Here is a 10931-nt window from a genome sequence, read left to right as displayed (position 1 = left end):
GAGTGGTGGTGCACATAGATGACATGAAATAGGCCTTATATCAGTGTAGAGCAATGTAGTCTCACGTTGGTTATTATTACCCTATTACCTCTGTTACTGGCTCTGTTTCAAATTATTATTATTATACTTATTATTATCAAAGTTATTGTATATCTTTCTCTATGAAAGCACTTTTGCTCCCCAGGCAGTGTAATGTAGTGATGGTAAGAGTACAGTGCATTACAATTCCATACAGCAATATAGCACTGTGCCATCGCATGTATGGCTACTAATAAAGTTATTCAAGCTCCTTTCAAACAAAATGGCTGACAGCAGTATCCTTCTTTAACCTCTGCCATCCTGCTTCCGTGTCTCTCATTCCCTACCACTCTCTCCACCCCCCCCCCCCCCCCCCCCCCCCTCTCTCTCTCACTGCCCTGCAGTAGAGGGAGAAGGAGGAGGGGGAAAATCCCCAAATTCTCAGTCTCCATAGCAACAGTAGTCAGGTGACCTTGTCTCCGAATCATACTGCTGAGTCAGAGAAATTGAAGGATTGAACAAGATGGAGAACAGAATATAGCGAAACAGAGAGAGAGAGAGAGAGAGAGAGAGAGATTAAATGGAACCCACCATCATTTCATTCTCTGATGCTGGATAATGTGCAAACCTTTGATGTGTAAATAATGTCGTGTCATCCTATTTCTCCTCTACTCTTATGTCAGGCATAAGTGACATTGCAGATTTTTCCCCTCTTTTATTTTTAGGAACTCAGTCAGGATCTCAACTTACTGTTAAGAGTTAAACTAGTAGAATACACAAGGTGTAAATTAGACTTTTAGAATTAGAATTAGATTTGTTTCTGCATCAGCAATTTTTTCTTGTTTTCTCAGTCACTGACTGTCACTGAATTAGCCATGTTAGCTAACAATTTTTAGACTGGTAAATTGGTTTAGCAATTATCTAAACTTATAGTAATCATGTCCGAATACCAACTGGGCTGGCAGGGCACGTGCCCAGGGCCCCTGACCTCCATGTGTGATTGATTTTGTTACTCACTCTCACACATATATCATAAACATGGCATAAGTCATGGCAAAATGTGTATAATTGCAGGAAATTAGCTTTAAAACCACAAAAAATGTCACTCCACCCCATGGCAAAATAAGTAGAAATTAGACTTAAAACTGCTAAAATGCCTCTCTGCTCCATGGCATAATAAGTAGAATTGTATGGAATCTGTTATAAAATTGCCAGTTTTTCTCTGCCCCATGTCAAAATGTATAGAATTGCACGAAATGAACGTTAAAACATACATTTTTTCTCCGCTGGCAAGACGGGGGCCACAATTTTTCTCTTCCCCACTTGGCGGGGGAGGGCTCCACAACCAAATCCCACTTTGGGCCCCCAAAAGGCTAGAGCCGGCCCTGAATGTCAGTGTCTGATTGTTAAACTGTTACTAAAAGTAGCTTAGTCTTAGGAGTGGTTGTGATGGGTGGTCGTGCTGAGTGGTTGTGATGTGTGGTCGTGATGTGCATGTGTTTGTGTCTTAAGGAAAGGTTATGCAAATGTCATCCTACTGTATCTCTACATACCCCCTAATGTTAGTCTTGCATTGCTTAATGTAGTAGCTGTGTGATTGCATGTGTGAGAGAGGCTGAAGTGTGTGTGGGAATATATGCATGAATCGTAGGTTTTAAAGAAGGGTTATAGAAATGTGTTCATTTGTTCAATGGTTTAAGTCAGGCTTCTTGAGAGAAAGAGAGAGAGCGAGGGAGGTAGAGAGTGTGAGTATGCGACAGTCAGGATGGGTGGAAATGTGTGATGCAGATGCTGTCATGGAGCATTTGTGAGTGTCATGGAGCATGTGTGTGAGGGTCAGTATAGGATTGGGTGTGTGTGTGAGGGTCAGGGACAGGGTGTGTGTTTATGTTCTATGTGTGAAGGCGGCAAGGAGGATGTGTGAGTGTCATGGAGCATGTGGGAGGTAGAGTGTGAGGATCAGAGAAAGAGAGAGAAAGTGTGTGTGTGTGTGTGTGTGTGTGTATGTGTGTGTGTGTGTGTGTGTGTGTGTGTTTGTCTCTGTGTGTGAAGGTGATCCTTGTTAATCCGGTTTTATAAATGTCTGACATAATCTATGTTCCACTCACAGCGTCCAGAACAGGGGGAGGGGAGGAACAGAGGAAGAGAGAGACGGCGAGAGATGGACAAAAAGAGGAAGGGAGTGAGATCATGGGGTACAAAGGACTGTGTCAAATGATGGAATGAATGAGAGAAGGGGATGACAGAGATAAAGGGGTGGGCCAATAGAATAAATGTTCTTCTGCTTTTCTTTTTGGGATGTAAAGAGCTTGTATGAAGGAACTGTTTATGGGAAAGGATGTACATGTACTTTTAACCATTTTTTATTATTATAATTAAGAGATGGAGAGGAGGAGCACAAAAGACCCCACGAAGAATCATACACGGGATGAAGTCACACGGAAAAGTGTGACATGGGACAGTTGAATTAGGGCTAATGTTGCCGTGGAACGAAAGTATCACAAGAGAGGGCAAAGGCCCCCCAAAAAGGGGACAAGGAAAGAGGAGGATGAGTGTCGAACGTGTGTGGGAAAAGACAGAGGGATGATCGCTTGTGAGACGGAAGGAGTGAGGGACGGTGGGGGACGGGGGACGGGGACTAGGGGAGTCCAGGAGGAGTTTAGGGTAGAGATCTAAAGTGTCGATCGGATTAATAATGAGCTAAAATTACTCACAGGGAGAGCATGGCGCCAAACACATGCAACAGTAGCCTACTAGTTGATGTCTTCAGAAGACAGATTTAGACTAATTCAGCTCCAAATATTACCCCCCCCGCTCTCCCCATAGCTGCTAAACTCTACATCTGGTCCCAGATATTTTCCCCACCTCTCTCTCTTCTCTCCCGTCTCATCCCCTCCCCCTCTCCCTCCTCCTCTCTCCTGTAGTTGTCCTTTCAGAACCACCACTGCAGCAAAAGGAGAACAACTCAGCTGTACTCTCTCATCCTGTCTAGCCTCCATTCCCTGCCTCCTCTCTACTCCAATCTCTGCAATTCTTACACTTAACTGACTGTAGATGTGACTCGGCTAGCACAGTGCATCTGGAAAGTATTCAGACCCCTTGACTTTTCCCACATTTTGTTATTAAATGGTTATTTCCCGCTCATCAAGCTACACACAATACCCCATTAAAACAAACCAAATCTGTTTTATTTATTTAGAAAATGTATAAAAAAATACTAAACTGAAATATCACATTATAGCTGCACAGCTATTTTCAGGTCTCTCCAGAGATGTCAAAAGTATCAAGTCCGGGCTCTGGCTGAGGACATTTAGAGACTTGTCCCGAAGCCACTCCTGCGTTGTCTTGGCTGAGTGCTTAGGTTCATTTTCTGTTGGAAGGTGAACCTTCGACCCAGTCTGAGGTCCTGAGCGCTCTGGAGCAGGTTTTCATCAAGGATCTCTCTGTACTTTGCTCCGTTCATCTTTCCCTCGATCCTGAATAGTCTCCCAGTCCCTGCCGCTGAAAAACATTTTACCTTTATTTAACTAGGCAAATCAGTTAAGAACAAATTCTTATTTTCAATGACGGCCTAGTGGGTTAACTGCCTGTTCAGGGGCAGAACGACAGATTTGTACCTTGTCAGCTCGGGTGTTTGAACTTGCAACCTTCCGGTTACTAGTCTAACGCTCTAACCACTAGGCTACCCTGCCGCATGATGCTGCCACCACCATGCTTCACCTTAGGGATGGTGCCAGGTTTCCTCCATACGTAAAGATTGGCATTCAGGCCAAATAGTTCAATCTTGGTTTCTTCAGACCAGAGAATCTTGTTTCTCATGGTCTGAGAGTCCTTTAGGTGCCTTTTGGCAAACTCCAAGCGGGCTGTAATGTGCCTTTTACTGAGGAGTGGCTTCCGTCTGGCCACTCTATCATAAAGGCCTGATTGGTGGGGTGCTGCATGGATGGTTGTCCTTCTGCAAGGTTCTCCCTTCTCCACCGAGGAACTCTGGAGCTCTGTCAGAGTGATCATCAGGTTCTTGGCCACCTCCCTGACCAAGGCCCTTCTCCCCCGATTGCTCAGCTCTAGGAAGATACTTGGTGGTTCCAAATTTCTTCCATTTAATAATGATGAAGGCCACTGTGTTCTTGGGGACCTTCATTGCTTCAGAAAGTTTTTGGCACCCTTCCCCAGATCTGTGCCCCGACACAATCCTATCTCAGAGCTCTATGGACAATTCCTTCCACCTCATGGCTTGGTTTTTGCTCTGACACACTGTCAATTGTGGGACTGTGACTGGGGGGTATTCTAGTTTATATTTTCTATGTGTGGTTCTAGTTTAGTATTTCTATGTTGGTGATTTGTATGATTCCCAATTAGAGGCAGCTGGTAATCGTTGTCTCTAATTGGGGATCATATTTAAGTAGAATTTTCCCCACCTGTGATTGTGGGATATTGTTTATGTGTAGTTGCATGTTAGCACTCCATTGTCGTCACGTTTCGTTTCGTCTTTATTGTCTTGTTGTGTGCTTCACTTACTTTAAATAAAAATGATGTGGAACCCAGATCACGCTGCACGTTGGTCCGAGTGTGCTTCCAACGATCGTGACAGGGACCTTATATAGACAGTTGTGTGCCTTTCCAAATCATGTCCAATCAATTGAATTTACCACAGGTGGACTCCAAACAAGTTGTAGAAACATCTCAAGGATGATCAATGGAAACAGGATGCACCTGAGCTCAATTTCGAGTCTCATAGCAAAGGGTCTGAATACTTATGTAAATATATTATGTTTTTTATTTTTAATAAATTTGTACATATTTGTAAAAATGTGTTTTCACTTTGTCATTATGGGGTATTGTGTGTAGATTGATGAGGATACATTTTTATTAAACATCTATTTTAGAATAAGACTAAAGTAACAAAATGTGGAAAAAGGGAAGGGGTTTGAATATTTTCTCAATTCACTGTACAGTATCTTCACTGTTAAACAATGTTTAATAATGTTAGTTTGCTTTTGGTGCAGTGCCATTCGTGTTTCAAACATGAGCTTCGAGACACTACTGAGACACTGAAGACAAATTCATCAATTTCATACAATTCATCAATTTGAATGTTTTTTGAAGATTCTATAGTGTCTCTTTATATTACAAAAGTATACCTTTACTGCATTGTCAGTATGTCATATAAAAAAGTCTTACATGTTACACACCATAAACTTATATTAATACAGTTGAAGTCGGAAGTTTACATACACTTAGGTTGGAGTCATTAAAACTCGTTTTTCAACCACTCCACAAATTGATTGTTAACACACTATAGTTTTGGCAAGTCGGTTAGGACATCTACTTTGTGCATGACACAAGTAATTTTCCAACAATTGTTTACAGACTATATTGACTATATCACAATTCCAGTGGGTCAGAAGTTTACATACACTAAGTTGACTGTGCCTTTAAACAGCTTGGAAAATTCCAGAGAATGATGTCATGGCTTTAGAAGCTTATGATAGACTAATTGACATAATTTGAGTCAATTGGAGGTGTACCTGTGGATGTATTTCAAGGCCTACCTTCAAACTCAGTGCCTCTTTGCTTGACATCATGGGAAAATCAGAAGAAATCAGCCAAGCACTCAGAAAAAAATTGTAGACCTCCACAAGTCTGGTTCATCCTTGGGAGCAATTTCAAAACGCCTGAAGGTACCACGTTCATCTGTACCAACAATAGTATGCAAGTATAAACACCATGGAACCACGCAGCTGTCATACCTCTCAGGATGGAGACGAGGTCTGTCTCCTAGAGATGAACATACTTTGGTGCAAATCAATCCCAGAACAACAGCAAATGACCTTGTGAAGATGCTGGAGAAAACGGGTACAAAAGTATCTATATCCACAGTAAAATTAGTCCTATATCAACATAACCTTAAAGGTGGCTCAGCAAGGAAGAAGCCACTGCTCCAAAACTGCCATAAAAAAAGCCAGACTACGGTTTGCAACTGCACATGGGTACAAAGATCATACTTTTTGGAGAAATATCCTCTGGTCTGATGAAACAAAAATAGAACTGTATGCCCAATAGATGAGGAAGGAAAATGATGTGGATATATTGAAGCAACATCTCAAGACGTCAGTCAGGAAGTTAAAGCTTGGTCTTCCAAATGGACAATGACCCCAAGTTGTTGCAAAAAGGCTTAAGGACAACAAAGTCAAGGTATTGGAGTGGACATCACAAAGCCCTGACCTTAAGCCTATCAAAAAGTTGTGGGCAGAACTGAAAAAGTGTGTGCGAGCAAGGAGTCCTACAAACCTAACTCAGTTACAGCAGCTCTGTCAGGAGGAATGGGCCAAAATTTACCCAACTTATTGTGGGAAGCTTGTGGAAGGCTACCCGAAATGTTAATGTTGACCCAAGTTAAACAATTTAAAGGCAATGCTACCAAATACTAATTGAGTGTATGTAAACGTCTGACCCACTGGGAATGTGATGAAAGAAATAAAAGCTGAAATAAATCATTATCTCTACTGTTATTCTGATATTTCTCATTCTTAAAATAAAGTGGTGATCCTAACTGACCTAAGACAGGGAATTATTACTAGGATTAAATGTCAGGAATTGTGAAAAACTGAGTTTAAATGTATTTGGCTAAGGTGTATGCGAACTTCAGACTTCAATTGTATTTACTAGAACATTGAGTGCTCAGATTTGCTATCTACACATGCTACCCTTGTCCTATTTTTACTGTAACAGTTTTTCATAGAATCCCTATATCCTTCTGTTGCGAATGATCTTGCTTTCAGACTACTAATCAACGTCGATTACAACTGCTAGCACACAAAACCAATTTAATGTCTCCCAGGCCAATGTCTCCCAGGCCAAGTCATTCCGGAAAACCTGCCAACCTTATAGATGGGTTGGTTGTTTAGCAACAAAACCGGCCCGTCCGCAACAATGGGGCAAAACAGAAAAAACAGACGGGCGTACAACATGTAAGCTATATTTCGTCTCCAATGTTTTTTTAAAACATAAATAAATTGGCATAATACATCATTACAGTTGTTGGTTAACTAGCTAGTGAATTTTTGTCACAGTAGCATAGATGTCAGTCAAAACAAGAACAAGATAAAACTAGCTGAAACGAGCAACCTACAATTCCCCACACGGTAGCTTTTTGTAATTGTTGATTGCTATCTGGCCATCCAGAATCAACACGCTGACTTCTGCCCCAATGAAGAGCTCACGTGGCTTTCGTGAAGTTGTCAGCTAATCCATCTATAAGCGGGCACAGCCAGAAGAGGACTGGCTACCCCTCAGTCGGGTTCCTCTCTAGGTTTCTTCCTAGGTTACTGCCTTTCTAGGGAGTTTTTCCTAGCCACCATGTTTCTACATCTGCATTGCTTGCTCTTTGGGGTTTTAGGCTGGGTTTTCTGTATAAGCACTCTGTGACATCTGCTGATGTAAAAAGGGCTTTATAAATACATTTGATTTGATTTCATGTCAATTAGATCCAAATACGGTATGTGGTGTTAGCTCATATCCATACCATGAATAAGGGAAAAATGTATATTAATTAAGTAAGATTACTCAACGAAGTGAATTTTTGATCTCTACTCAAGAAAAATGAGCTGGCTAAAACCCTGATCCATTTCAACCAACTCAACATTACGGATTCCATTTGGATTCTCCATTTCTCGATCAACAGTGTTTCACTCCCTTGTTTTCTGCTAATGACTCTGCAAACGACAACAGCATTTGGGTCTGGCTATTTGGGAGCCATTTAGTTGGGATCTGCCATAGTTGGTATGGAGCAGTTTGCTTTCTGATGCTAGGTCTGTTGAGCTGATGATGTGTTACTGCTAGTTATTGTAAAGACAGTGTTTGGTGTCTGTTTTGAGTGTTTGTAGTGTGTCCTTAACACTATCATGCATTGAGTGTGTGTTGTATATGTGTTTTGCTGACAATCGTCCTAGGTGTGCGATGGTATGCCATGTATGATCAGGAGCCTTAAACATGATTTGAATGACAGGGCTGTGTATGTCTTTTCAGTGTGTGTGTGTGTGTGTGTGTGTGTGTGTGTGTGTGTGTGTGTGTGTGTGTGTGTGTGTGTGTGTGTGTGTGTGTGTGTGTGTGTGCGTGTGTGCGCGTGTGTGTGTGTGCGTGTGTGCGCGCGTGTGTGTGTGTGTGTGTGTGTGTGTGTGTGTGTGCGTGTGTATGTGTGTGTGTGTGCGTGTGTGCGTGTGTGTGTGTGTGTGTGTGTGTGTGTGTGTGTGCATGTGTGCATTTATGTACTGTGTGTGCATTCGTGGGCTGAGCCATGTACGGTAAGCAGCCTTGGGAGTGATGTGCCTAACCGTAGGCGAGCTCAAGACATGCCATGTGCTCAGCGGGGAGCTGTCCCTTTAAGTCCCAGCAGCCAATCAAAGAGGAGATGCTGGGAGCAGGCTGTCCTTGGGAATGACCTTGCAGGAGGGCTGAAAAATGGAGAGGGTATAGGGAGAGAAACAAAGTGAGGGGGAGAGATAGAGGAAGAGGGAGAGAGTAAGAAATATGGGGGAATAGAGAAAGGAAGAAGGGGGGAGAGAGTAGATGATCAAGAGAGAGGGCATATAAGGAGCTGGGGGATGGAGAGAGAAAGAGGGGGGTGAAAGAGAGGGGGAGGTGAGAGAAAGGGCATAGTGAGATTTAGAAAGAAGGAGAGAGGAAGAGAGAAAGAGAGAGAATCCTTAGGCTACAGTATCCACTGCTACTACATAGGTCACTATAATACAACAGGGTATTCAGTGAGGTAATAGATGTTGGGTAATCCTTCAGTCATGATCATATGCAAATACACACCTTGTTCAGAGAAAGGGATAGAGAGAGAGAAAGGGATAGAGAGAGAAAGGGATAGAGAGAGAGAGAGAGTGAGAGAGTGTGAGAGAGAGAGAGAGAGATGAATGGTAGAGACATTTCGAGACACTAAGAGGATTTAGAGTTCAACTAGTTCTCACTCTCTTTCTCCTTCCTCCTTCCCTCCTTCCTTTCTGTCTTCTCTCTCTCTCTCTCTCTCACGATGACTAACAGGAGCGTCATCTAGTACAGATTACATTTACAACACACCACTCTCCCATTGCATAAGACATTCTCTGAAAGGGATGCAGAGAGGGGGATAAGAATAAAGAGGGATTTGAGACAGGAAGCGAGGGTGAAAATCAGGGTTGAGAAAGGAAATTAAGGGAGGATGAAGGGCAGGCAATAAAGATATAAAGTATTATTCTTATAAGGGCTTTGAGTTTTGACAGTGAACAAAAATTATCAGAGCGAAAATGATAAGTCAGTGCTCAAATCAAAATGGAGTATTAGACTTTCTCAATTGCAGTATTCCTTATGATCTAGTATTTATTTTAGAGGTTCCACTTGCTACAGTGCCTTGCAAAAGTATTCGGCCCCCTTGAACTTTGCGACCTTTTGCCACATTTCAGGCTTCAAACATAAAGATATAAAACTGTATTTTTTTGTGAAGAATCAACAACAAGTGGGACACAATCATGAAGTGGAACGACATTTATTGGATATTTCAAACTTTTTTAACAAATCAAAAACTGAAGAATTGGGCGTGCAAAATTATTCAGCCCCTTTACTTTCAGTGCAACAAACTCTCTCCAGAAGTTCAGTGAGGATCTCTGAATGATCCAATGTTGACCTAAATGACTAATGATGATAAATACAATCCACCTGTGTGTAATCAAGTCTCCGTATAAATGCACCTGCACTGTGATAGTCTCAGAGGTCCGTTAAAAGCGCAGAGAGCATCACGAAGAACAAGGAACACACCAGCCAGGTCCAAGATACTGTTGTGAAGAAGTTTAAAGCCGGATTTGGATACAAAAAGATTTCCCAAGCTTTAAACATCCCAAGGAGCACTGTGCAAGCGATAATATTGAAATGGAAGGAGTATCAGACCACTGCAAATCTACCTGGCCGTCCCTCTAAACTTTCAGCTCATACAAGGAGAAGACTGATCAGAGATGCAGCCACGAGGCCCATGATCACTCTGGATGAACTGCAGAGATCTACAGCTGAGGTGGGAGACTCTGTCCATAGGACAACAATCAGTCGTATATTGCACAAATCTGGCCTTTATGGAAGAGTGGCAAGAAGAAAGCCATTTCTTAAAGATATCCATAAAATGTGTAGTTTAAAGTTTGCCACAAGCCACCTGGGAGACACACCAAACATGTGGAAGAAGGTGCTCTGGTCAAATGAAACCAAAATTGAACTTTTTGGCAACAATGCAAATCGTTATGTTTGGCGTAAAAGCAACACAGCTGAACACACCATCCCCACTGTCAAACATGGTGGTGGCAGCATCATGGTTTGGGCCTGCTTTTCTTCAGCAGGGACAGGGTTACAATTGATGGGAAGATGGATGGAGCCAAATACAGGACCATTCTGGAAGAAAACCTGATGGAGTCTGCAAAAGACCTGAGACTGGGACGGAGATTTGTCTTCCAACAAGACAATGATCCAAAACATAAAGCAAAATCTACAATGGAATGGTTCAAAAATAAACATATCCAGGTGTTAGAATTGCCAAGTCAAAGTCCAGACCTGAATCCAATCGAGAATCTGTGGAAAGAACTGAAAACTGCTGTTCACAAATGCTCTCCATCCAACCTCACTGAGCTTGAGCTGTTTTGCAAGGAGGAATGGGAAAAAAATTCAGTCTCTTGATGTGCAAAACTGATAGAGACATACCCCAAGCGACTTACAGCTGTAATTGCAGCAAAAGGTGGCGCTACAAAGTATTAACTTAAGGGGGCTGAATAATTTTGCACGCCCAATTTTTCAGTTTTTGATTTGTTAAAAAAGTTTGAAATATCCAATAAATGTCGTTCCACTTCATGATTGCGTCCCACTTGTTGTTGATTCTTCACAAAAAAATACAGTTT

The sequence above is a fragment of the Oncorhynchus clarkii genome, chromosome 3, assembly GCF_045791955.1.
Source record: "Oncorhynchus clarkii lewisi isolate Uvic-CL-2024 chromosome 3, UVic_Ocla_1.0, whole genome shotgun sequence".
NCBI lineage: Eukaryota > Metazoa > Chordata > Actinopteri > Salmoniformes > Salmonidae > Oncorhynchus > Oncorhynchus clarkii.
Note: the sequence above shows the minus strand (reverse complement) of the source record.